The following is a 25,830-nucleotide window of genomic DNA, read 5'->3' as shown; positions in this document are numbered from 1 at the left end:
CCTCTCTCTCTCTCTCTCACTGGGGTAACTCAGAATTTTTTTTTTTTTTTTTTGTTTGGTGCAGCAGAAACCTCAGGCTTCCTTGCACCATATTAACAAACAAAGGTGAAGTAAAATATGGCTAATTATAATAATAATAATACTTCTATTAGAATGAGCGCTGCTTGGAGCGAGGAGTGCTGGGGGTTTCAGGGACCGATGGCAGTTATCATGAAACAAATAAATAGTAAATAAATTTGATGAATTTGAAGTGTTGGTCAAGACATCAAAGGCAGATATTGTTGGGATATGAGAGATGTGTCACACAGATGTTAGGAATGCAGAATTGGAATTTGGGGAATACAATGTGTACAGAAAGGATAGACAGGATAGGAAGGGAGGAGGGTTTATGCTATTAATTAAGAAAAACATAAAATCAAAGGAAGTGCATCCAGTTAACATAGATGGACAGTGCAATTGAGTCAGTATGGTGTGATATAAGCACTGGGAAAGTAAAAATAAGAGTAGGAGGGTGGTATAGGCCTGATGACTTGAATGAGTATAGCAAATAATTGTACAGAGAAATAGAGTGGGCTAGTAAATCAGAATGTCTTATAATGGGGAATTTTAATTTCCCAGATATTGACTGGAACTTGTGGGTTGGTCACTCGAACACTAGCAAGAGTTTTGTGAATTTATTAGATGAATGTTTTTTGTAGCAGCATGTATTACCAGAGAGGGTAATACTTTTGATCTGGTTATCAGCAGTGATCATTTGTTTATTTAGAATTTGCAGATAAAGGAACCACTAGGTGGCAGTGATCACAGTGTACTGATGTGGGATTTACTTAAAGATATAATTATCATCAGGTGTAAAGGAAAGGATTTTTGGTTCCATAAAGGTGAGTACAGTGGTCTCAGAGTTTTTTTTAAATTCTGCATAGTGGGACCAACTGATGATGTTACCAACAGCAAATTCTAAATGGAAAGCATTCAAGGAAGTAATCGTGGAAGCTACTAGGCTTTTTGTATCGATTAAGAAATATTGTTCAAGGTTTAGCCCTAAAAATTTAACCCAAGCACGGTACTAAGTACTATAGGTTCTAATACCTCTCGTGTTTGGGGTTCTCATAAAAAAAAAAAAAAAAAAAATGGATGCCAGATGAACTAATGAGACTCGTGAGAGAGAAGAAAAATGCATGGGATGTATATAAATTATCAGGCGACCCAGAAGCTTATGGCACATATAAGCTAGTCTGTAATCAAATCCCAAATGAGATTAGGCAAGCGAAGGCAGATTACAAGAAATCTTTGGCAAAGGATGCTAAGAAAAACAGCAATAACATTGTATAAAAAATATAAACATATTTGTATAAATGCTAGAAGGCAGGGGATGAATCACATTGGTCCACTTTATATCAATGGTTCGACAGTTGATGATCCTGCTCAGATAGCTGCCAAATTGAATGAGTATTTTGCATCTACATTCACACACCAGGAATTTGTTAGGGAAGTGAAGGATAGAAGCTTATTAAACTCTAACAGGGAGCTTAATGATTTTGTAATAACTGAGAGCAAAGTGGAGGAGAAATTGTTGAAGTTAAACTTAAGAAACGCACCTGGGATGGATGGTATCAATCCATTTATATTAAAGGAAGCAGCAAAAGAAGTAAGCAAACTTTTAGCCATAATTATGAGAGCATCCTTGGACTCAGGGGAAGTCCCCACGGACTAGAGATGTGCAAATGTATCGCCAATTCACAAAGGGGAATCTAAGGGTGACACGAATGATTAAAGAACAGTTTAACTTCTGTTCCGGGAAATAATGGAGATTGGTTAAAGAAGCATTGCACAAATCATCTAGACAAGACTGCAGTAAAAATTCAGACACAGCTTGGGTTTGTTAAGGGGAAGTCTTGTCTGACAAATTTGATTGGATACTATGATGTGGTTACAAAGGGACTGGATGCAAAAAATAATTTTGATATCATATACTTGGATTTCAGGAAAGCTTTTGACATTATTGCACATTGGAAGACTTCTGTACAAATTGGAGCAGAATGGGATTAAGGACTAATGTTAGTGGACTGCCCTGTTGGTGTTGGGTTCGGTGTTGGGCCCACTGTGGTTTTGTATATTTATGAATAGTATTGAGGAAGGTATATCAGGCTTAATGTTGAAGTTTGCAGATGATACAGAGGTTGGCAGGGTTGTTAATGACAGTAATGGCAGTGTGCTACTGCAACAGGATCGAGAATTGTTGGGCAGATGGGCTGAGAAGTGGCAACTGAAGTTTAACATTGGCAAATGCAAAGTACTGTATATGGGTAGAAGTAACCCCAGAATAACATACCAACTGTGTGGTACTATACTTGGGTGGTAAAAAATGAAAAAGACCCGGGAGTAATTGTGCAGTCAGATTTGAAGTTTTCTGAGCAGTGCAGCCAGGCTGCAAGAGCAGGTCATAGGGTATTGTCAATGATATACAGGAATTTTACTATCGGGGAAAAGGAGGTGATTATCCGTTTGTGTAAGGCGATGGTCAGGCTAATCCTTCAGTATTGCATACAGGTCTGAAAGCTTCATTTTTGGAGGATACAGAGTTGCTAGAATGAGTACAGAGAAGGGCAACAAAATTTGTTAGGGGAATGAAGGGTTTCCCCTTAACTAGAAAGGCTAAGTTCTGCAAATTGCAGCATCTAAAGACTAGGCACCTGCGAGGTGATCTGATTGACGTGTATAAGGCCTTGAATGGGTTTAGCAGGCTCAATTTTGGTAGAATCCTTCCTCTTGCTGTGATTACAAACCTGAGGGGCCATAAATTCAAATCAAGGGAAGATAGTTGTAGAATAGATGTGCTGAAATTTGCCTTCAGGCAGTGGGTTGTTGATTGGTGGAACAAACTTGCATCTGTCATTGTGGAAGTTGATAGCTTAAATAAATTGGTGGAAATGGATAAACGTTTAGAGGGAAATAGATGTGTGAAATGGTTTTTTTTTTTTTTTTTTTTTGGCTGATACTGCATAAGCTTGGTTTCTTGCATCATATGCCTCTACTAATGCCAATGTAAAAACAGTCGGTCTCGTCTCGTCTGTTAATAATGACCAAGTTGAGAAAAATTCTACTTCATGAGCTGTGCAGTCTCTCATGGCCGAAGTGATAAAAAAGGTTCTCATTGTTTAATCCTTTCTATCGTGTGGTTAGAATTGCAGAGAGTTTGAAATTTAATCCTAAGTAGCAACTTTTTTCTCAATATTTCCTAATATTACTTGTTAAGTAAATCCTTAAATATCCCACCCTTAATGTCATTTGTGCCAACATACACAACAATATCATGGAATAGGTAAAAATATGGGCTACATTAGGGTAACTAAGTGTAAGAACAGGTGGATGTATGCCAGTAAATAAACTTGATGAATTTGAAGTACTGTTCAAGTCATCAAACAGACATCATGTGGCAGGATATCAGAGATGTAGTGTCTCTTAGTTATAAGGGATACACAATTTGAATATAGGGAGTACAATGTGTACTCGCTATATTCAAAAAGGACATGTATGTGTACCCTGTCTATGGTGGCCCCCAGACTAATGTCCATCTCCACCTAGTGTCACCGTAATGAAATACAGAAACTGTAAAACAGGCCTGATGTGTGGTCAATGAATTTATATGTAGTGTTAGTGAATGTTCTCTAGTATGTGTTGAGTGTCAGGCCTCTTTGCCACCAGGAAGCAGCCATCCTTTGGACAACTGCTGCCCAGTGCCTGTCCTTGGCACGTGGAGCCAGACCTGTTTCCTGTATTTTATTGCATCCACTGGAGGTAGTGCAGAACCATTGGATGCATTAACCTCATACTCAGGTTGCACAGTCCTGAATATCGGACCTTTTCCACTGTTTGTGTGCAATTCACAAAATCCTGCATCCACAGGAGGTAGTGCTATACCTGTGGATGCATTCAGACAGAAGTGGAGTTAAGAAGCTCTTAATTAAGAAGTTAACAATGCTCTTAGTTAAGAAGCACATAAAGTCTAAGGCAGTGCATCCAGTTGACATGGATAGCCAGTGCAATGTGGAGTCAGTTTGGTGTGACTCTCAGTCACTGGGAAAGCAAAATTGAGAGGAGTTATAGCTAGGGTGACCAGATTTAAAAAACAAAAAAACAGGACACTCATGCTGAGTTGACATGATTTGACTGCTATACTAGTTAAAATGATCCTCTTGTACTTGTTTCATGCCAACTAGCCATAACTGTTTAGCATGATTAAAATTAACATAGGTTACTTAAATACAGGGTTCCTATGTAGAGGGCTCTGGAGCGAGTTCTAAGGCTCGTACTGAAGAGAAATTTGGACAACAGGTACAATCAGTGGTGAGCTATAGTGGGCTCGCGAGAGCCCATTGTTATTTTTTTTGAAATTTTGCAAGCCCATTGTTGAGACGATCATTTTTTTACCAATGAAATCCTAAATGCGTAATTATTGCGTATCCAGAGCCGAAACTACGGTGGGACGAACGGGGCCCCATTCCCAGCATTTTAATGGTGCAATCGATCAGTTATGTATTTTAAAATTGCTTCATTTTTGATTTAATTACTATTGGACCTCTGTTTAACCAACTTTTTTATACCGAATTTTTTAAAATTCCCCTTGGTAATTACATTTAAAATACAGTAGTTTCCGTAGAACTAAAATTATTTCCATGAAATGAACAGATTAGGAGAGACAACTTTGTGTGCATTGTTCTCACCTCTGGCCTTTAGGTAATTAGAAAGAGCGAATTAAGGGTGGAAGGGATTACCATTCCACAACGTTAGTGGCGTCCGTAAAACTTATGCAGCCACATTCCGAGAAGTCGCGCTAGTCAATATGCTTTCCATAGCCAGTCAGAGCATTAAGATTCCTGACATGGATAATAGCCTCTGGTCAACCTGTGTTGTGGTTCCCCATTTCGGAGAAGTGAGTGATCCATGCCTTCCAGTAAATTTCTCCTGTCTATGTTTACCTGGTCACAGTACCTGAATATCTGAGTGATTCCGATATTTTGCAGTATTCAAAGAATTAGTGACAGTAGCAACGTATGGGAGGGGGGAGGGATTGAGGAAACTAAGATATTATATAAACTTTACGAAGATGAAATGTTGACAGATTTTGAAACTTTGTCGAGCCTTTCACTGCGTAGAAAATGTTCTAAAATATAATGGCATACAGGCAACAATTTAAAAAAAAAAAAACTGTATTACCAATCTCCAAAAAACTAGCGCGAATTAGGGATGATTGTTAAAGAACCTGATGTGGAAACTATAAAGATCCGTCGTTTGTTCGGGCTACGAAGAGCAGCTTGTAACTTGCGAATGGTAATTGCAAGTTAAGGGAATTATCCTGCATTGTGCAAACATTTTGAATCAGAGGCCGCCGTAGCCCAGTGGTCAGGCACGCGAGTACATAAATATATGTGTCTTGAGTGACCCGGGTTCAAGTACCGTGACTGCTGAATACGGTGCTGTTTCTTGTATTCTCTCTACCTTGTGAACTCTGACTGTGTGGTCGGCCTAGAGTATAAACAGAAAATTTATTTTTATTTGGGATTGTTAAAGCGACTTTTAAATCTGGAATTTCTTAACCATTTAGCACTAATGATTGACATCCTGCAGGAGCTCTCTTACATTTCAGAAGCTTTACAGATTCACTATGGCAAAAGCAGATAAATTAATTATTCAAACTATCAATGCTATTGCGAATTTGAAAAATTCTGAAGGAAAATATGAAGCTAAAATTGAGAGCATGTTGAAGTGGAAAGAATTTGAAGGAATCAAAAGTAAGAACAGTAAAATTACCTCGTGACAAGTTATTAAATGCATTGTTTTATCCAGGATAAGTTATTAATGCAACAGGGTGATTTTAAATTAAATAAAGAAAATAATCATACCATTGAAAGAAATTTTAAACATATTCTACCGGAAATCGTGGAAGAACTTTCGTCTCGGTGGCAAGACTGTGAAAACCGAATAAGAAATTTGTTTTCTGATAAAATATGAAATAAAAATTAATGATTTTAAAGATTTTGTCAAAGACAGTTTATCTATAAAATCAAGTGAAATTCCCTTTACAATTAAGAAAGCCACAAATTTTGTAACCATTGCGATTAGCAGTGCTTAAACTGAGTGAGCTTTCAGCGTAACGAACAATATCGCGTGAATAAATGAATGAATAATGTTGAAAATTAAACACGTTGCAGATTATGATGACCATACATCTAAATGGAAAACCATTGCTTCAATTTTATCCGGATTGTTATGTATATATTAATAAAGAAGTAAATTTCATATGGCAATTTTTAAAAGAAAATTTTCTTGAATATTTGTGCAATATTTTTTTCATGTAATCTGTGATTTTTGTGTACCTTTTCTAGAACAGTGTGTTTTTTATGTAATATTTGTTTTTATATTCTAGAATGTTTTGTGATAATTTGTTATTTGTAATATGGGAAATATTTTTCTTATTTTTTATTCATAATATTAAAATTTTATCATGAAAAAAATGTATCCATTATATTTCCTTAGTTGTAAAAAAAAGAATAAAAAAGTCCGGCGTCTGCCGAGCACGAGCGGTAGATGGTTTTATGTGATGTTTCAAAAGGATGTTTCACATCATGTTAAAATATTCACAGCTCACCACTGGGTACAATAAAGAATGCACTCGCCATTTATTGGAAAAAAAAATTAGTTACAAAATTTATCACTGTATGGTGCTGTGTCACTGTTTGGCTCGTAACTATCTTAGTTACAATTATGCAAATAACGTAAGTTATTTGCATAATCATAAGTTATTGCCACTGCACCACTACTCAGCTCTACTGTACTGTATAAAAGCAAAGCAGTCTCTTCAAAATCATACAGATGTTTGCTTGCACTACAGCAGCAATGCCAACAACATTGCAGGAAAAGGCGTTATTAGTGAAGCTGTACTATCAGAACAGCAACAATTTAGCTGCGGCTATCAGAGAATTCCGCATCAGAAACGCATAAGGCGTGGACCTATGACTGTTTGTGCTGTCTGCAAAATGATTGCGAAATTTGAAGCGACAGGACATCTTAGTATTCAAGCAGGTAGAGGTCGAAAACGATTGGACTCCTCTTGTGTTGAAGATGTGGCTATGGCTGTCGTGGATTTATCAAGTCAATCTCCATGTGGTAGCGCAAGTGTTTCTCATGAAGTGGACATGCCATATTCCACTGTAAGGCTAGTAATGTGTCAGGTGTTGCGGTACTATCCTTACAAGATGCACATGCTACAGCAGTTAAAGCATGGTGATGCAGATATTCGTTTCACATACGCACTTCAGTTTCTGGTCCAAATGTCAGTGGATATCACTTGGCCATGGAACATCCTTTGGAGTGATGAAGCCCACTTCTGCTTAAATGGACAAGTGAATACGCACAACTGTCGCATTTGGGCAACAGAAAATCCTCGAGTTATCTAAGAGGTCCCGTTGCATTCCCCAAAAGTGACAGTGTGGTGTGGATTTACGGCTACATTCATGATTAGGCCATATTTTTTTGAACAGGTAACACTGACTGGACCCCGCACATGTTCCGTCACTGGACAGCAATATTATGAAATGTTGGCAAATTTTGCAATATCAGAGCTGCAACAACGTGGGGCCTTCAGGATACCATATTCATGCAAGATGGTGTGCCACCCCATATCCACCATTGTGTCCAAAGATTGCTAAGGCAAACTTAGACAAATGGGTCATCAGCCGTTGTTTCCAGACATCTTGGCCACCCCGATCACTGGACCTCACCCCATGCGATTTCTGGTTGTGGGGTTTTCTGTAGAACCAGGTGTATCGGGAAGGATGTCAAACTCTGGCAGATCTGATGGACAGCATTAAATGTCACGTGCTGGCTATTCCAGTTGACATGTTACGTTCTGCTGTAGAAAATGCTGTTCTTCGAATGGAAACTGCTGTTGACCAAAATGGAGGACACATTGAACAATTGTAGCACCGTTCAAGTGATTTGTATTGCCACAGCACCATATAATGACAAATTTAGTAACTAATTTTTTTTCCCCAATAAATGGTGAGCGCATTCTTTATTGTTCCTGTTGTCCAAATTTCTCTTCAGTACAAGCCTTAGAACTCGCTCCAGAGCCCGCTACATAGGGATACTTTAATTTTAACAACCCTGTATTTATCGCTGTCTTAGTCTCACATTAACATAGCCAAATTGCACAAATCATTATTGAGCAGATGGTCCAGGACATACACTGCTAATATCTTTCATATTTTTTTAGATGACCGAATTTCTTCCAAAATGTTTGGCTGTTCCTTTATGATATTGTAAAAGCCCATACAAGAAATGTCTTTGAAATGATTTTTTGTTATTAATATTGCCTTGTACAGTTTCAACAGACAACTGGGTACTTTCATTAGTAAATGCATTCATTAAAGAAACACCCTCTCTAATGATGCATTTTTGCCTGGCATTCCTAACACAAAACTCACAATGTGTATTATGTTCCCCAAACTAACGTCTTCATTTTTCTTTGTCTGAATTGTCTCAGTCCACCTTTGACTAGTTGTCACACTACATTTCTTCAAGTGATAAATCTTAGATTCACATATATTCTTCACATGATTTTCTTTATTGAATAGTACATCTTCATCTATTTTTTTAGTATGTTGGTGTCAATTTTGGATATATTTTAGACACTAAGATGAAGGGGATATGTTACTTTAAATAGGTTTAACAAAACCTATTTAAAGTAACATAGCTCTGCAAAAGGCTTGGTCCAGTTTTCCACATATTTTAGGAAAGTATCATAGAAGTTATGACGGTTTCAGTAAATTCAACGTCTCTGGTGACACCCTCCTCTATCAGTTGGTTTTTGAAGTCCAGGACAGCAGATGCAAAAAAATATTGCTCCGTTCTGTTGAACATTTGTTCTTTCAGGCCAGTCAGTTCTTGTGCCACAAATATCCTCTTGTTCAATCTTTTTGATAGTGTTATTACACATTTTAAGTTGGCTGTGAATGAACTTGAACCAGAGAAACGACTGTGGATTATTAAAAAAAAAATCCCTCAAGAGTTTGGGGCTTTTAACTTGTGATAAAAAATATGACTTGAGACCATCAAAAATTTCGATCATTCTTTCTACTGCAGGTAGCATCTTCACACTTTCTAAAAGTTGCTTATATTTCAATTCAACAGAATTGCTGAAGGATTTCAGCCTTCTCAACTCTAATCTTGTGCCTCAACTCTAATAGTGAAAACATGATAATGTTGAAACACTTTGTTAATAATCGATTTCACATCAATCTTTGTTAATAATTGATTTTCACATCAAAAGTTGAAACAAATAATACATTGATATCCTGTAATTTGCTCCAAACTCTTGACAGGCGACCCCCAACAACACATAAAATAGATATTTCTTACATGTTATACTTCATTTTTACATTAAAAATAAGCATTTTATAAAGATTATGAAATAAATAGTTATAAAACATCTTAAAATGAAAAACGAACAAACAAATTAGCATTTACTTTAGACTTGAATTGCAGAGCTGATGAAATCAGTGGCAGCATAGTGGTGGCGGGACTATATCAGGTGTCTTTTCAGTCTTTTGCTGCTACTGGCCAAGAAACTGTCCAAAGTGGAATGTTTTTGACTACTTTTTTGTAGCTTCCTGAAGTAAGAAATGACAGTCTTCCATTTTGCACATTGTGAGTTCAGTGTTTTCAGTGTTGGGGTGTTTTTTTATCACTTCTCGTAAACGCTCCCAACAAGAAATGACAGTCTTCAGCCGACACTTTTTGGGTGTCATCTTCTTCCTCTTCCTTTCCAGTGTCACTCTCCGTAATTTTCTCTAACTCTTGTAGCTCCTCTGTTGTTAGCTCACACCCATGAGCATCAGTAAGGTTCTCCACATCCTCTTCGTCAACCTCCAGACACATTGATTTACCAAGAGTGACAATATCATTTGTCAAAGCACCATCATCTTCAAATCTGTCAACATTATGAGTAATTAAAGGCCAGATATTTTTCCAGGCTGAATTTAAGCACCTGGTGGAAAAACATCATTCCAAGAACTTACAATCAGCCTCACACGGTCTAGGATGTTGAACTTTGACCTCCAAAAATTGTTGAGGGTGACAGAATTTTCACCAGAGGTCGCTGAAAAGCAACTTGTGAACATTTTCTTGGTGTAGATTTTTTTGAAGTTTGCTATCACTTGCTGGTCCATTGGTTGAAGAAGAAGAGTGGCGTTGGGTGGCAAAAATTTGACTTGAACAAAGTCAAAATATGCCTCAAGAGATTGAACAAATTTGGGATCATGGCCTGGGGCATTATCCAGCAGCAGCAGTGCCTTCACAGGAAGCTTATTTTTCTCAAGATAACTCTTCACTGAAGGACAGAAAACTTCAAGCGCCCATTCATTGAAGACACTGCTTACACACTGAACAAGCACATCAAACAGAACATAAAGAAACTCTCCAAAGTACTGTAACACATGGGAATGTTTATTGAACAATAACAAATATGCTAATTGGTTGAGAACAATCGTACAAGTGATGTTCCGCGCACCACACATCCGAAAATTTCCACGCGTGTATCTTTGCAGCTATATCGGAAAGCCATTAGTACCTGCAAATATCGGTTCTTAAAATAAAAGATCGTATAGGGGGTGTATCGGTTCCCGAGAATATCGAATGTCGATGTCATCGTAAGTTGAGGCCTCACTATATATATTCAGACAAACAGAGCTGACACCAACAGCACTCACAGAGGAGTAGCAATATTTGTGGATTCAAGCATCCCTTCCAGACACATCCCTTTACAAACCGCCTTAGAAGCCATTGCCACGTGCATTGTAAATGGTATTACTCTCTTTCAATCTGTCTTCTGCAAATCATCAATATGCTATACAGGAAATCGAAGATCTTGTTTTGCAGTTACCATCTCCATTTTGTTTACTAGGAAACTTTAATGCTCACCAGCCATTATGGGGTTCCTCTACCTCAGACAGACGAGGAAAGCTTATCGAAATGTTGATTGACAGGCAGAATTTAACCTTACTAAATACTGGCTCTCCTATGTATATCTATCTCCCTACAGGTTCAACATCTGCAATAGACTTTTCCATTTGTTCCCCAATCTTCTTTCAAAGTATAGATTGGGTAACTCTGAGTAATCCTTATTGCAGCGACCATTACCGTTAATTTTCAAAATTCAAATATCCTATTCCTTCCCAACAGAATATCCAATTAAATGGAAATTTTCAAGGGCTTCCTGTACAAAATACAGAATGCACATATCATTTGACAACTGTACCATTCAGTCCTGTTCCATCATCAGTGTTACTGAGCACATCACAAATCACATTCTGACAGCCACATCCGTTGCCATTTCCCAATTCAAGTAAGAAATAGATGAAAAATAAATTTCTGGTGGAATGAAGATTGTAACAATGCAAAAAAAGAGAAAAAGCATGGAACCTTTTCTGCAAACATCCAACTACCTCCAATCTTATTAATTATAAACATCTTAGAGCAAAAACTTGTTATATCAGATATAAAGCAAAAAAAAAAAAAAAACAGTTGGATTAAATTTGCCTCTTCAGTAAATAAAAATACCGACATCAGATTAATCTGGAGAAAAATAAAATGTTTAAACAGTAAATTTCTTCCTTTATCAACCCCACTACTGAACTGGAATGGGTAGGAACTCTCTACTCCTACAGAAATAACAAATGCACTGGAAATCATATTTTCTCAGTTGCCCTCTTCTATTGCTTATGATTAATCATTTCAAAAATTAAAACAGTTACAGAGAAATCCAGACCAAATTATAGAAACCAATTCAGAAGAACAGTGCCCATAGAAGTATCTGTAGAAAAGGCATGCAGCAGAAACGGTATGTCTATGAGACAGAGAGTGGAGAGACTCTGTTAGAGATGAATCATTAATTAATCTAACTGCCCTCTTCTGAATGGAATCAAGAAGCCTGAGAAAGGTTTTGGGGACACCATCCTAGATGTGGGAACAATATTCCATGGTAGGGCGGATTTGCGATTTATACAGAGTGAGCAGCTCTTTGGAAGAAGAGTAACACTGAGAGCAAAAGAGAAAACCAAGTTTTTTAGATGCAGAGGAAGCAATATTTGTAATGTGCTTGTGCCAAGAGAGATTAGAAGTCAGGGTAATCCCCAAAAGAGATATATCATTTTCCTAGAAATTGGAGTGTCACCAAAGATAAGCATGGGAGCAGAAGAATCCTTTTTGCGAGATATAAGAGAAGACTGAGTTTTAGAAGGGTTGAAATGAACTAAGTTGTCTTTGCCCCACTGGAGAAATACCTGAAGATCGGCATTTAAGGAATTGGTAGCAGATTTTCGAGAAGTTGAAGCTGATTGAGCAGGGCAAGGTTTCTCAAAATGGAAAGTGGAATGCAATGTGCTATCATTGGCAAAACTATGGATAGGATTTCCAGTCAATGGAAGAAGGTCATTAACATACAAGAGGAAAAGAGTGGGGGAAAGAACTGAACCTTGGGGGACACCGGCATTAGTGAAGAAGTTAAAGACAGAGAGCCATCTACCATCACCCTCACTGAATGATCAGAGAGAAAACTGGATAACCAATTACAAAAAACAGTTGGCAAACCATAAGATGGAAGCTTGTTTAGAAGACCTTTATGCCAAACACGATCGAAAGTCTTTGAGATGTCAAGAGCAACTACTTGTGTTTCACTGAACCTTTCCATTGAATTAATCCATAAATGGGTAACATAAGCCAGAATATCACCAGTGTATCAACACTGACAGAATCCATACTGGCTATCGTTGATCAGTTGGAAGGTTTCTAAGTAGTTTAAGAGTTGGCAGTTAATTGATTTCTCCATTACTTTAGAAAGAGTAGAAGTAATTGCAATGGGACGATAATTGGATGGGAGGGATTTGTCACCTTTTTGGGAACTGGTTGGATATGAGCAAATTTCCAAGCAGAAGGAAAAACACCTTTGGAATAAGAAAACGAAAAAAGGCGACATAGAACATGAGTAAGTTCGGGAACACAGGTTTTGGGAACAAGTGGAGAAATACCATCGGGACCTGGAGCTTTCTTAGCATCAAGATTCGTCAAAATCCTTCTGACATCCTTTTGATGGAAGATCACAGGAGGTATTGAATGGAGCGTGTTGGGAATGGTGGAAGGTGTTTTACCAAGATCATTAATACATGAGTTGGAAGAAAAATGGGATGCTAGCAGGTCAGCTTTATCCTTGGCTGAAATGAAAACAGAACCATCTGGTTTTGACAGGTGGGAGCAGAGATGGGCAAAAGTTGCGGCCAATAGCTTTGGCAAGAGACCAGAATGCTCGGCTACCATTAGGTCAAGAAGCAAGTTTTCTACTCTTAGCCTGTTGAAACTCTAGTTTGGACTGATTAATAACTGCTTTACAATTGTTGAGAGCTTTGGTGTAAGCAGAAAATGAAACTGAAGAATTAGAAACAAGCCAATTACGATATGCAACATTCTTCTCTTGAACAGCCTTAGCACATTTATTGGAAAACCAAGGTTTAGATAAAGGACGAGATTTTAAACTGTAGAGACAACAAATGAATTTGACCAATTAGGTAGAGATGGGATGAAGGATTCCATTCCTGCAAGAATAATTTCACTGACACGATCCCAGCAAACGTTGACATCTGAAGTTTTGAAACAGTAATCCGACCAAGGAAAAGAAGAAAAGAAATCTCGCAGGCCATCCTATTTTGCATTCTTGTAATGCCAAACAACATGACGTTGGGAATAGCCATGAGATAAAGGCTCCATTGGAGAAGAGACAATTACCAAGTTGTGATCTGAAGTGCCTAAAGGATCTATCACTTTGACCGTGTACTTAGAAGGGTTGTTTGTGAGAAAAAGATCAAGCGTGTTGGCTGTATGATTAGGATTGTCCGATATTCTTGTAGGTAAATGAACAATCTGGGCAAGATCATTAGTAATTGCAAAAGCCTCAGCATCTCGACCAGCTGGGTCGGTGTGACTAGAAAATGGAAGCTAGCTGGAGTTGTGAACATTAAAATCACCAAGGAAAATTACCTCACTGTTAGGAAAGTTGGACTGGAGGAAGTCCAGTTGCAAAGAGAGGAAGTCAAAGAGCTCCAAGTGATTAGTGCAGTTGGGAAAACTGTAGAGACAACAAATGAATTTGACCAATTAGGTAGAGAGATTTAAAGCCAGAGAAGATCAAAGAGAGGAGATTCCAAATTGCCAAGGCTCTAATAGGGAATATCAGAACGGACATATGCACAAGTACCACCTTTGAGGCGAAAGGAATCATACAGCAAATAATTCTGACATCTGAGATGAGAAGTAGTTGAATCAACTGATAACTGAGATTCAGTCAGAAAAAGTACATGGGGTTTGGAAGACTGCAAGTGGAAATGGACATCGTTGAGATTGGAATTGAGACCACGTATATTTGTGAAATGAATCAGGAAGTCCTTGGGAGGTTTAGATCTTTTCGCAGATAAGCTTGCTCTATTATTTTGACAATTCATGGTGTATTCAATAGTAAGAAAAAGTGGGTGGGACATGCTGTATGAAGTAATGAAATTTTTGGATATGGCGTACATGTGGTAAGAATATACCCAGATCCTTGACATAACGTGGCCTCGACAATGCTCCCCGCATACACACTACTCGGACTCCCTCCAGTCACTATCTGGCAGAGTAGAGGTAGTAAGATTATACACTAGCTGATCCGGAAGCCTCCTAGAGAGTTACCAATAGGTTTGGTCCGGTGTGCTATCTAGCGGCCGGCCTGCGAACACCGTTTTAGAGCTGTACCCTCGAAATGTAAGGAATATTGGATCTCGCCACGACGTTCATCATAACCTCAAAAATCATCAATCATACTGCATGATGGAAGAGATAGGGAAGGGTTGGCCGGAACTTAGCTCTAGAGACTAAACATGGGTTTCACCACTTCAAGCCTCCAGTAAGCAAAATGGTGGTATTTCACCGGTTGATGAGAGTCATCTACCACCTAGTACTGCCTGGTAACATAGAGGGGCGGCATTACTCCATGTGGTGTGGGCGCCACAACTCGACCCCTGCTTACGTTGGTTCACACCTGGGTGGTCACCCACCATGTACTTGTGCATGGAGGTTAAACCCGGGATTACTAACAGTTCCCACCATCCTGAAGGTGGAAGCAGAGGATTTGGCTGTCACAGACTGTCCGGACTTTGCCAAAATTGGGTCCACTTGACTTGAGTGTCACCCGAATATCAGTTCCATCAGCGTTTTAGACTCCCAGGTAGCAATTACAGCTTGTCTGGCATATCTGAGAGAATGTCTGTGGCAACCTCAAGGACCAATTGCTGTGGATTTTGCAATTGCTGGTTATGTACCGGCAATTGCAAAATACGGTAAAGATCATTCTGTTCCTCAGAATTACAGGTCGATATCTCTTACCAGCTTTCTGAGCAAAACCCTTGAGAAAATGATACATCGACATCTCACTTGGTTCCTCAAGTCCCAAACCTTGATTAAAAATAAACATTTTGGATTCTGGGAAAACCGATCTTCATTGTATCTCGTCATCAAAGTCGAGGCAAACATCAGAAATGCTTTAATCAAAAAGGAACATCTTGTCATGGTCCGTCTTGATGTTGAGATAGCCTTTGACACTGCGTGGTGTTCCGGCATTTTAAAGGATCTACATTCCCTTGGCTTGAGAGGCAATTTACTGTATTTTATCCAAAATTTCCTACAACAAAGATCTTTTCAAGTTTGTTATCAGGGAATCTCCTCTAAAAACTTTATCCAAGAAGAAGGAATTTCGAAGGGTATATTCTCAGTGCCTCTTTGTTCGCAATGAGAATGAATCATATAATTGAACTCATCCTGAATACTGTGGATTCATACCTTTTTGCTGATGATTTCACAATTTTCTGTCATTTTCAAAATATGAATAACATTGAGTGCCAACTGCAAATATCAATCAATTGCACCCAGACATGAATGACACAAAATGGTTATAGACTATCCAGCCAGAAATCTACTGCCATTCACTTCTGTACTAGACATAAAATGCATCCTGAACCCGAGCTCCGCTTAAATAACCGTCCTCTTCCCATAGCTAATAGTATTCGTCTACTAGGCTTCGTTTTTGACAGTAAGCTAAACTATCAAAAGCACATTGAACATCTCCTGACTGCTTGTCAAAAAAAACTGAACATACTCAGTCTTATCAGCCACAATATGGGGAACAGATCGTTACAGCCTACTTCATTTATATAGATCCATAATCAGATCATGCCTGGACTATGGTGTGCCTGTCTTTGATTCTGCTTGAGAGTGCTTTATCTCGCCTCAACCCTATTCAACATTCTACTCTTAAGACAGCTCTAGGCGTGTTCAGAACATCTCCAGTGCAAAGTTTGTATGTTGAAGCCTATGAACCTCCTCTAAATATCAGGAGAAAGATGTTGCTGCTGAACTGCGCAACCAAGATCCAAAACCAAGTGACCCATCATAATTGGTCAATACTTTTTGATCCACAGTTTACTATCTTTTATAAAAACAAACCACAGACAGTTCGGCCTGCTGGTGTTGAGGTAAAGGAACTAGCAGAAGATTGGAATATACCCTTCAATAAAATCATGCAGGATCCTATAGATCCCAATCTTTCATGGTCTGTGATCATGCTGCTGTCTTGTGACAGTTATTTCCACCAATGCGAAAAACACTCTATCAGACATAAACATCCAACAGCTACACATTTAACATACTCAAAGTTATTCCAACTTCACTAAAATATATACTGATGGATCGAAGTCTGAGAGTAGATTAGGTGCAGCAGTGGTACTCCTGGATACTACCATTTCTTTATCTCTTCCCACAGAATGTAGCAGTTACACGACTGAATTATATGCTGTAAAACTTGCCATGGAAAATATTTTCCATCTGTCAGTCTAAAAGAGCATAACATACACAGACTCGCAAAGTTCCTTATTAGCCACGCAAAACACTTCCCCAACTACTCGTCTGTTAATAAAGCTCATCAGAACAGAATTGATTTATCTCAGAGAACATCAGTGAAAGATTGTCTTCTGCAGGATCCCAGGCCATAGTGGAATACCAGAAAATGAAATCACAGATGATGCTGCAAAACATCCATCGAGCACAGCCCAACAAATTTTCTAGTACCATTCACAGATTATAAATTGAATATTTGAAATATACGTAAAGGTTGATGGACTCTTCAATGGCACATATAAATCCATAATAAGCTACTTCAGATTAAACCTGTACCAAAATTATGGGCTTCCAGCCTCATTACAGACAAGGAGTAATTCTAGCCAGAGCCAGAATTGGCCATACTCATTTAACTCTTAACTCATCTGTTCCTTTTGTCGGGGAATGAATCTCCTCAGTGTAATCACTGCCACACACCACTCACAGTCAAACATATACTTCTGGAATGTACTCTGTATAATAATGCTCGACTAGTGTCATTCAGTTCTTTGGCAAGCTTAAAGGAACCGTTGTTGCTTAGCCATATCATAGGCGAAAAATCAAATTTCACAGAATTTTTCTCCTTCCTAAAATGAATAGGATTATATAACTGTTTCTGACTGCTTCTACTTCAACCAACACAGGCAGTATGAATCATTTTTCATAGGGGCAATATGGCCTAAGTAGCCATTACACTTAAAACCCCATCAACAACAGCAATAACCCTGCGGGTTGTTGCTGTTGTTGATGGGGTTTTCAATATTTATTAATGATATTGATGAATGGATATCAGGCTTAATGTCTAAGTTTGCAGATGGTACAGAGGTTGGCAGGGTGGTTAATGACAGTAATCAGGGTTACTAGACCTTGTTGCAACAAGGTTTAGTAAAATTAAGCAGATGGGTTGAGGAATGGCAGTTGAAGTTCAAATTAACAAATGCCATGTACTGCTTGTTATGTAGCAGTAATCCCTAATCCCAGATTAACATACAGACTGTGTGGTAATATACTCAGTGTAGTGGAAAATGAAAAAGACCTTCGATAATTTATGCAGTTAGTTATGAAATTCTGTGAGCAGTGCGAACAGGCTGCCAGGATAGTGCATGGGGTTTTATCAATGATATATAGAAACTTTGCTAGCACGGATAAGGGGGTGATTATCCCTTTGTATAAGGCGATGGTCGGGCTAATCCTTTAAGTACTACGTAAAGGTCTGGAAGCTTCATTTTTGGAAGGATATAGATCTGCTAGAATGGATACAGAGAATGGCACACAGATTGGTGAAAGGAACAAAAGGGTGCTTTTACCAAGAATGGTTTCAGTTCTGCAAACTCAGCATCTGTAGGCTAGACACTTGTGGGGAGATTTGATTGAGGCATTTTAAGGCCTTGAGTGAATTAAGTAATGTTGATGGGATTCTTCCTCTTTCTGAGACTACACACATAAAGGGGCATAAATTCAAGTTGAGGAAGGATGATGGTTGCAGGATAGATGTATGGAAGTTTGCCTTCAGTCAGCTGGTGGTTGATTGTCAGAACAAATCTATTGCTGTGGAAGTAGATGGTTCGAAAAAATTCAAGGAAGAACTAGATAAATTCTTAGAGGTTTTGGATGGAAGGGTGCAGTTTTTTTTTTTTTTTTTATTTGGCTGATGCTTTTCATTAGTTTGACAGTACTAGTACTAATATTATTGAAATGGCATCTTAAACACAGTAATTTTTTTTTAATATAGCCTTTTATTATTCATATTTCTGTGTTAACTTTCTCCCATTTCTAGTCTGAATGACCAATTTTTTATGCATTATGTCTTTAGTTTTGTCTTTGATGCCATCCTGAAGACTACTGAGACTTTGTCTTAGTACACTGCAGGATGGTACATGTACCACTAAAGTGTATGTCTCTATTCTAAAAACGATGTTGAAACCTAAATAGACTAAACAGAAAATGTGCCAGCAGTAGTTATTGTGTCATTTCATGTGACTTGCAACTATATTATGTACAGTACTGTAACTTTGATTTTTACCTAACTCTTGGAAACTGCTGAAATAGCTTATTCTGAATGAGCAGAATTACTGCAACTATAAGTGGCATGCCAGATCTTAACAGAAAATAACAGTTTTCTCAAAGTGATTTGGTGAGAGTGAGCACGAGCCCACGAATGTCCAATCAGTCGAAAAAGCGAACATGCTACTGACACGTGCTCTGCTCACTTCTGCTTGGATTTAACCCTCACTTTTAGAGAACTAATTAATAAAAATGCAAAGTTATTAAGAACAGTTTCAGTTAAAAAGAATTTTAAAGCATTATTCCTTATGGAGATTTCATTGAGAAATTTGAGTTTTTGAGCAATTTGATTTCTGAATGTTTGATTTATCAAGAGTTTACCGTATATCAGATTCTACTGTATGATGAATATAACCTTAAAATCATTGAAGTGATTTTCTGCACTAGTGCTATATTTGAGGCAAATCTTACCTCGTCTTGGAAGTCTGGCAAGGCCCTCTGCAAATGACAGTAGTTCCTATATGATTTATTTTCATAAAGATTTTGTTTTGTAAATATTGGATGCGAATATCTTTAGCAGCTCTTTTATTACATAAACATATAATGTACAGGAACTCCCCTACTTATGTAAGGGTTATGGAACGCTACTGAAGTCAGATTTTACGTTAAGTCGGAATTTCCCCCATTTTTGTGCAGCATTCGCAACTGTGCTCGTTGAATTGATTGAATCAAAAAAGAAATTTTCGACGAACATGTGAATAGAATTATTTTTTGTATTTATTCAATTTTTTATCTCATATGCAGGAAAAATTACAAAAGCGTGCAATTTAAAAAAATTTCAAAATTATAAAATTACAAAAAAGAGAGGAGGCAGCCATAATGTCAGTAAGTTTTACCTCTTGAGCATCATTGCCTGAATCGACGTCTTCAGCTGATAAGTATGCGGCTTTGGAGGTTGAGGGCTGGAGCTTTAGAAGGGGTCGGCCAATCAACCTTACGAAACAATATATTAATGGATGACTGGATGGTGGCTTTTTTCTTTTCATCATAGATTTCTTCATAGCAAGCAAGCATATCATTCCACCCCTCTGTTAACTTTTAAGAATCATTCGTTGTCAGGATCCATCTTCTGAAACCTTGCCAATGCAATTTCATGAGAGATGCTACTGCCATCTCTCTGGTGATGAAGCATCTCAGCTTCTCATTTGGCTCGTTTTGAGCTTCATCAGCATTTTCTTTTTTCACTATCGCTGCATGCAAGTCAATAAGTTCTTTGTTAGATAATTCCTTTTCTTCTTCCTCAGTTTACTCCTCCACGTCTTTGGCATAAACCTCCAACTGAAGTAGCTCTGCAACCTTTACAATCTTATCTGTAACCTCTTCGTATGATTCATCTTTTTCAAATCCTTCGAAGCCTTTTACGTGCCGTGGGCACATTTTCTTCCATTCACCATTTAAACAACTTTTAGTAATTTCTGCCCAGGCCTTATTAATATTTAAGATGGCATGGTAAATATTGTAATATTTCCAAAAGTCTCTTGAAGTAAAATTTTTCTCATCTACTGCAGACAATTCCTGAGCAAATGTTGTGCATAAATAGTATGCTTTTAAATTTGAAATAACACCCTGATCCATAGGTTGGATGAGTGAAGTCATGTTTGGTGGTAGAAATATGCCTCTCACATTCGAATTTAAATTATTTAGCTGCGTAGGATGTCCAGGAGCATTATCTAATAGAAGCAAAATCTTGAAAGGAATGTCATTGTTTTCACAATATTTTTCAACCTTGGGAATGAAGCAGTATTTAAACCAATCCTCAAAGAAAGATATTGTTATCCATGCTCTCTGGTTTGAAATGCATGGGTAGGGTTGCTTTATTGATGCCCTTAAATGCACGAGGATTTTCAGAATGGTACACAAGCAGTTGTTTTAATCTGTAATCTCCCACTGCATTAGCCCTAAGTAAGAGCATGGCCCTATCTTTTGAAGCCTTGAAACCTGGCATTGTCTTTTCCTCTTTGGCAATGTATGTTCGATCCGGCATTTTTTTCCAGTACAGAGCAGTCTTGTCAATGTTAAAAATTCGCTGCGTTGAATATCAGATTCACCTTCACCAATAATTTTTTCCAGCACATCACAAAATTTCTCTGCAGCTGCAGAATCAGTGCTGGCGACTTCATTGCGTACTTTAACGTTGTGGAAACCACCGCAATGATTGAACCTATTAAACCATCTGTTGCTTTCCACGAACTTGGTTTGGGGGGTCGCCATACTTATCCTTAATATCTTTATAAATACTTGTTGCTTTTGCTTGAATGGTCATCAGACTCAAGGGCTCTCGCTTCTGAATCTGATTTTCCATCCATATTATTAACAGCTGTTCCATCTTCGATATAGCACCTGAATGCTGTTTTGTGATCACTGTTGATTTTAAGTGCATTGATCCTTTGACATGTCCTTTTATACATGCACCGTCCCTTAAAATGGTATTCACTGTTGAAGCAGTGAGACCTAATTTCCCTTGCAATAGATGACAAACTTTGGCCTGCTTTGTACTTTTTAATCATTTTCATCTTCATTTTTAAATCAATTTTGTTTCGTTTCCTGGCACTACCACCACTTGCACTTTTCGTTGGTCGCTTTCCCTTTATCATTGTAATATGTAAATAGGAACGAAGAGAAGTTTCTGAAAATTTGTTTTTTATATGATTGAAGATTTCAGAGAAGTACACATTTTACCATAATACCGTAACGTAAAAACCCACAGAATTCCAGTTATCGGGATTCTCAAATTTACTACCCGTTTATAATTAGATGCACTAACAGAAAAGCCCAATAAACCTCAAAGTGCAAATTGTTTTTATTGTTTTTTGGTCATGACCTCCAGAAACGTGCTTTAGAAAAATATCACAAAGGCATTCAATATTGATTTTTATAATGGGAACATATGATAACGATGAAAGGGTAGTGCAATTTCCATTATAAATATGACCTTTTAGAGAGATAAATAGCTTAGTAATATAGTGAAATTTTCAACTTCCAAGGACTTGGAACGAATTACAAAAAAAAAAAAAAAAAAAAACACCACGTGTTATTGGGTTCACATTATGATATTTCCACGATGCTTCCATTTATTCCACTGGGATGCAAAATACATTTCCACGATTTTTTTAAGTTTGTACCAGCCGGCAAAAACTTACGTAAAGTCAGATTTCCGTAAGTCAAGTATTACATAAGTCGGGGAATTCCTGTATATGTTTTTAATATTCTGCACCAGTATCTACCAATTAAGTGAGTGGCCTTTTTAGTATTGTCGACACTGCTTCATCTTACCAGCAACAGGTTTTAACTGGCAATCCTAAATTAAATAAAATATTTATTTACTATAGCTGCACAGGGGGGTGCAACTATTGCTGTTTTCAAGCATTTTGCCATATTAGCTTTAGCATTAGTAGAGGTATATGATGCAAGAAAGCAAGCTTATACAGCATCAGTCAAAAAAAAAAAAAAAAACTTGCCATTTCACTCATCCATTCACTGCAAAAGTTTGTTAGGAGTTTGTTGCATCATGTAGATTTGAACAAACAGCAAGCATAGCTGTATGCTTTGAATATAACTATTAGGCTAATGTTGCTTACAAAGCATTGCCAAGTTAATTGTTTGGAATGTATTCTGTAAATTAAAGGAAAATTGTGCAATAAATTGCATAATGAAATTGTTATAGACGAAGATTTAACAAGTGTTTCTGCTTCTAGTATTAAAAGAACGAAAGTTGGTATATACTGTATATATATATATATTTTTTTTTATAGTATCTTATGTAGGATGGCACCTGAAAGTCAGTTCATCTCCGCCTTTGTACACTGATGATTACAGAAAGCACTGTCAAAGGCCAGAGGTGTGTGTAATATTATATTCGTGCAGTGTGTGTTTTGTTGTGTTGTTTCTGGCCGTTTTGTCACCAGGCAGGCGATCACTTGGAAAGCCTGCCCAGTGTCCGTCTACACCACGGTGAGATAGGCCACAACTACGCATGTATCGCGACCGCCCTCCAAACGCTCTGGTTTACCAGCTCTTACTGCCCTAATATCAGAGCAAAAAAAAAAAAAATAAATAAAAAAAATATATATATATATGTAAGAAAATAATAAAAACTAGATAATAAAATCCTATCCATTGGGCAGCCCAAACCCAGGGAACTAGGAAAAATAAGTAAATAAAAAGTGAAGAAGAAAAGAAAAATAAAAAAAATAATGAAAAAAAAAAAATAATAAATAAAAAATAAAATAAAATAAATAAAACAGTGATAAAATAAATAAATAAAAAATTAGAAAAAAAAATAAATATAAATACAGTAAACCCCCGCTATTCGCGGTTGCTGATTTAACATAAAATGAAACCTAAAAAAATGTGAATTTTAAAGTGCCATGAACATTTTCCGTCATAAAAAAACATTGGTGTGGCTAAAATTATCTTTCCCAGTTAAAACAGCGCTCAGTAGGTGGGGGGAGAGGGGTGACAGAATCGCGAGCGTGGATGTTTCTCGCTAATCCTTGTTCGGTATGTGTTTTGCACTTGCCATGGAAGGTTTCGTTGTTTGTTTTTAATTTATATGCTTTTAAAATTGAATAAATTTATAAATTGATATTTATAAATATCAGTATCAATTTATAAATTGATATGCTTACAAAATTGATAAATATACCATTTTGCAGTGTAAAACACTTTTTTTTCGAGTGTGTTAACGGAAGAAAGTGACTTTATTTGGACAAGTTCTTTCTAACCCGTACAAAAATATGGCTACGAATAACAAGGGAAATGTGAAATTATCAAAGAAGGTGATGACATTGGCGAATAAAATTGATTTATTAGACAAAATTTCTAATGGTGTGTCTTCTCAGTGGCAAAACATTATAAAATCAATGAGTCAACGGTACGATTAATCAAGAAATCGGAAGAAAAAATCTGCCGTAGTGTCCGTGAAAATGCGCTAATTGCTTCAAAAATTTGCTCTGTAACTCGTCATGTTAAATTAGAAAAAATGGAAAAGGTTTAAATCTGTGGATAGAAGACCGAACTCAAAATAAAATTCCGTTAAGTTCACTCATTATTCGTGAAAAGGCAAAACTGCTTTATCAACACTTTAGCAAAACTGGTGATAGCACTGGCGGGATAAGTTTTTTAGCTAGCAAAGGCGCTGGTTTGAAAGATTTGTTTGAAATTTCTAATAAATATTACATTTAATATTAAATTGTTTCTTATTTTCATTTCGATGTCATATGCTTGCATTTCACTATGTACTGTCTATGTACATAGTCATATTATGAAGGTACCTATAATATATACATAGACAAAATTTTAGACTAGTTTTTCTTATATATTTCATACTTTGGAACGGAACCACTTTATTACTATGGGAGCTAACTCAGTATTCGCGTTTTTGGTATTCGTGGCATTTCTCAGGAACGTAACCCCCGCGAATAGCGGGGGTTTACTGTAAAATATAAAATTAAAAAAAATAAAAAGAGAAAAAAGAGGGGTAAAAATATATATATCTGATCCCTCTTAGCTTTCCTGGTGGAGACCAGGGGTCTCCACTAGGAAGGCTAGGAAGTATTCCGTAGTTGAGTGAAAAGGCGTCTCCCGCGATAAAAAGCATGACAAGCAAATTCTTGCAGGGACTGGAAATTTTCTCTGGTGCTCAGGAAGCCCGGCTCATTTCTGGGGGACAGTGATACTGGTGGGGAGAAGGTTCTGTCGAAGATCTAGGTATTGATGGCAGTGGTATTAAATATGTTCCCAGTGGTATGTTCCCAGTCTTCTGGGTCACCACAAGAATATTAGCTTTAGCATTAGTAGGACCTGCAAAGCAGGAGTAGACACAGTCCTACAGGCCCTGCACATTGCTAAAAGCATTTTACGTTGAATGCTGTGAAGTTTAGTCTGTACTGAAACCTTAACATGCCAGAACCAGGCGGCTGTGCCATAGGAACAAATTGGTAGAAACACAGCTATGTAATATAACCATAGAGAATGAAAATTAAGACCCCAAGATTGTTTAGAGAGACACAGAAGTGAGAAGGTAAGTTTTTGACTTTCTATGAGAGATCTTCCAAGTGTTTAGTAAATGTAAGTTTACTATCAATGATCAGACCAAGAAATTTTAGAGAAGAAACCATGGAAAGTGATTTGTTTTGAAGTTTTACAACAGGTGGCCATGAAATATTAAGCAAACCCTTAACCAGCATCATTTTAGTTTTCATGGAGGATATGGATAATTTATTTATGTGCGGACCATTGAGAGAGATCTGACATGACTAAGTTGGCAGTACTTTCAAGGAAGGCACGGGAATTGCCCTGGATCAGCAGGGTGAGATGGTCTACATAAGCTAATTTGGAAGTATAAGGAATAGTTTTAAGGAGCTATTTGTCAAGAACGATGTTCCAGACGAGTGGTCCAAGAACAGAGCCCTGGGAGCAGCCCCTAGTGACAGAGCGGAAGACGGGGTTAGATCCAGAAATAACAGAAACTGTACGGTTTTCAAAATAACTTCTTAAAAGGTTATAGAGAGGAAGAGGACAATCGGCAGCACGTAAGCGAGCAAACAAACTAGACCACCATAACAGATCAAACGCCGCAGAAAAATTAACAAAAATAGCAAGAACGTATTTAGAATTTGCAGAGTTAACTCAAGAAAGGAATTCAACGACTGCTTCTTCAGTTCCTCATCCAGTTCGGAAACCATATTGATCGTCTGACACAAGAGAGGTGTTTGTGAACAGTGAAGTGAGTCTTATAGCAATCAGCCTTTC

At 37.6% G+C, this 25,830-nt stretch overlaps 1 protein-coding gene across 4 annotated transcripts in view; it reads left to right on the top strand.

Annotated features, from left to right (window-relative positions):
* Positions 1 to 25,830, top strand: part of LOC150085522 (ran GTPase-activating protein 1-like) — a 384,391-nt gene that overhangs the window by 816 nt on the left and 357,745 nt on the right. The gene's annotated exons all lie outside the window — the stretch shown is intronic.

This window comes from Mastigoproctus giganteus, chromosome 5 (assembly GCF_048544385.1).
Source record: "Mastigoproctus giganteus isolate SK-2022 chromosome 5, ASM4854438v1, whole genome shotgun sequence".
Lineage (NCBI taxonomy): Eukaryota > Metazoa > Arthropoda > Arachnida > Uropygi > Thelyphonidae > Mastigoproctus > Mastigoproctus giganteus.
The sequence above is the reverse complement of the archived record's forward strand: the minus strand, read 5'-3'. Positions and strand labels throughout refer to the sequence as shown.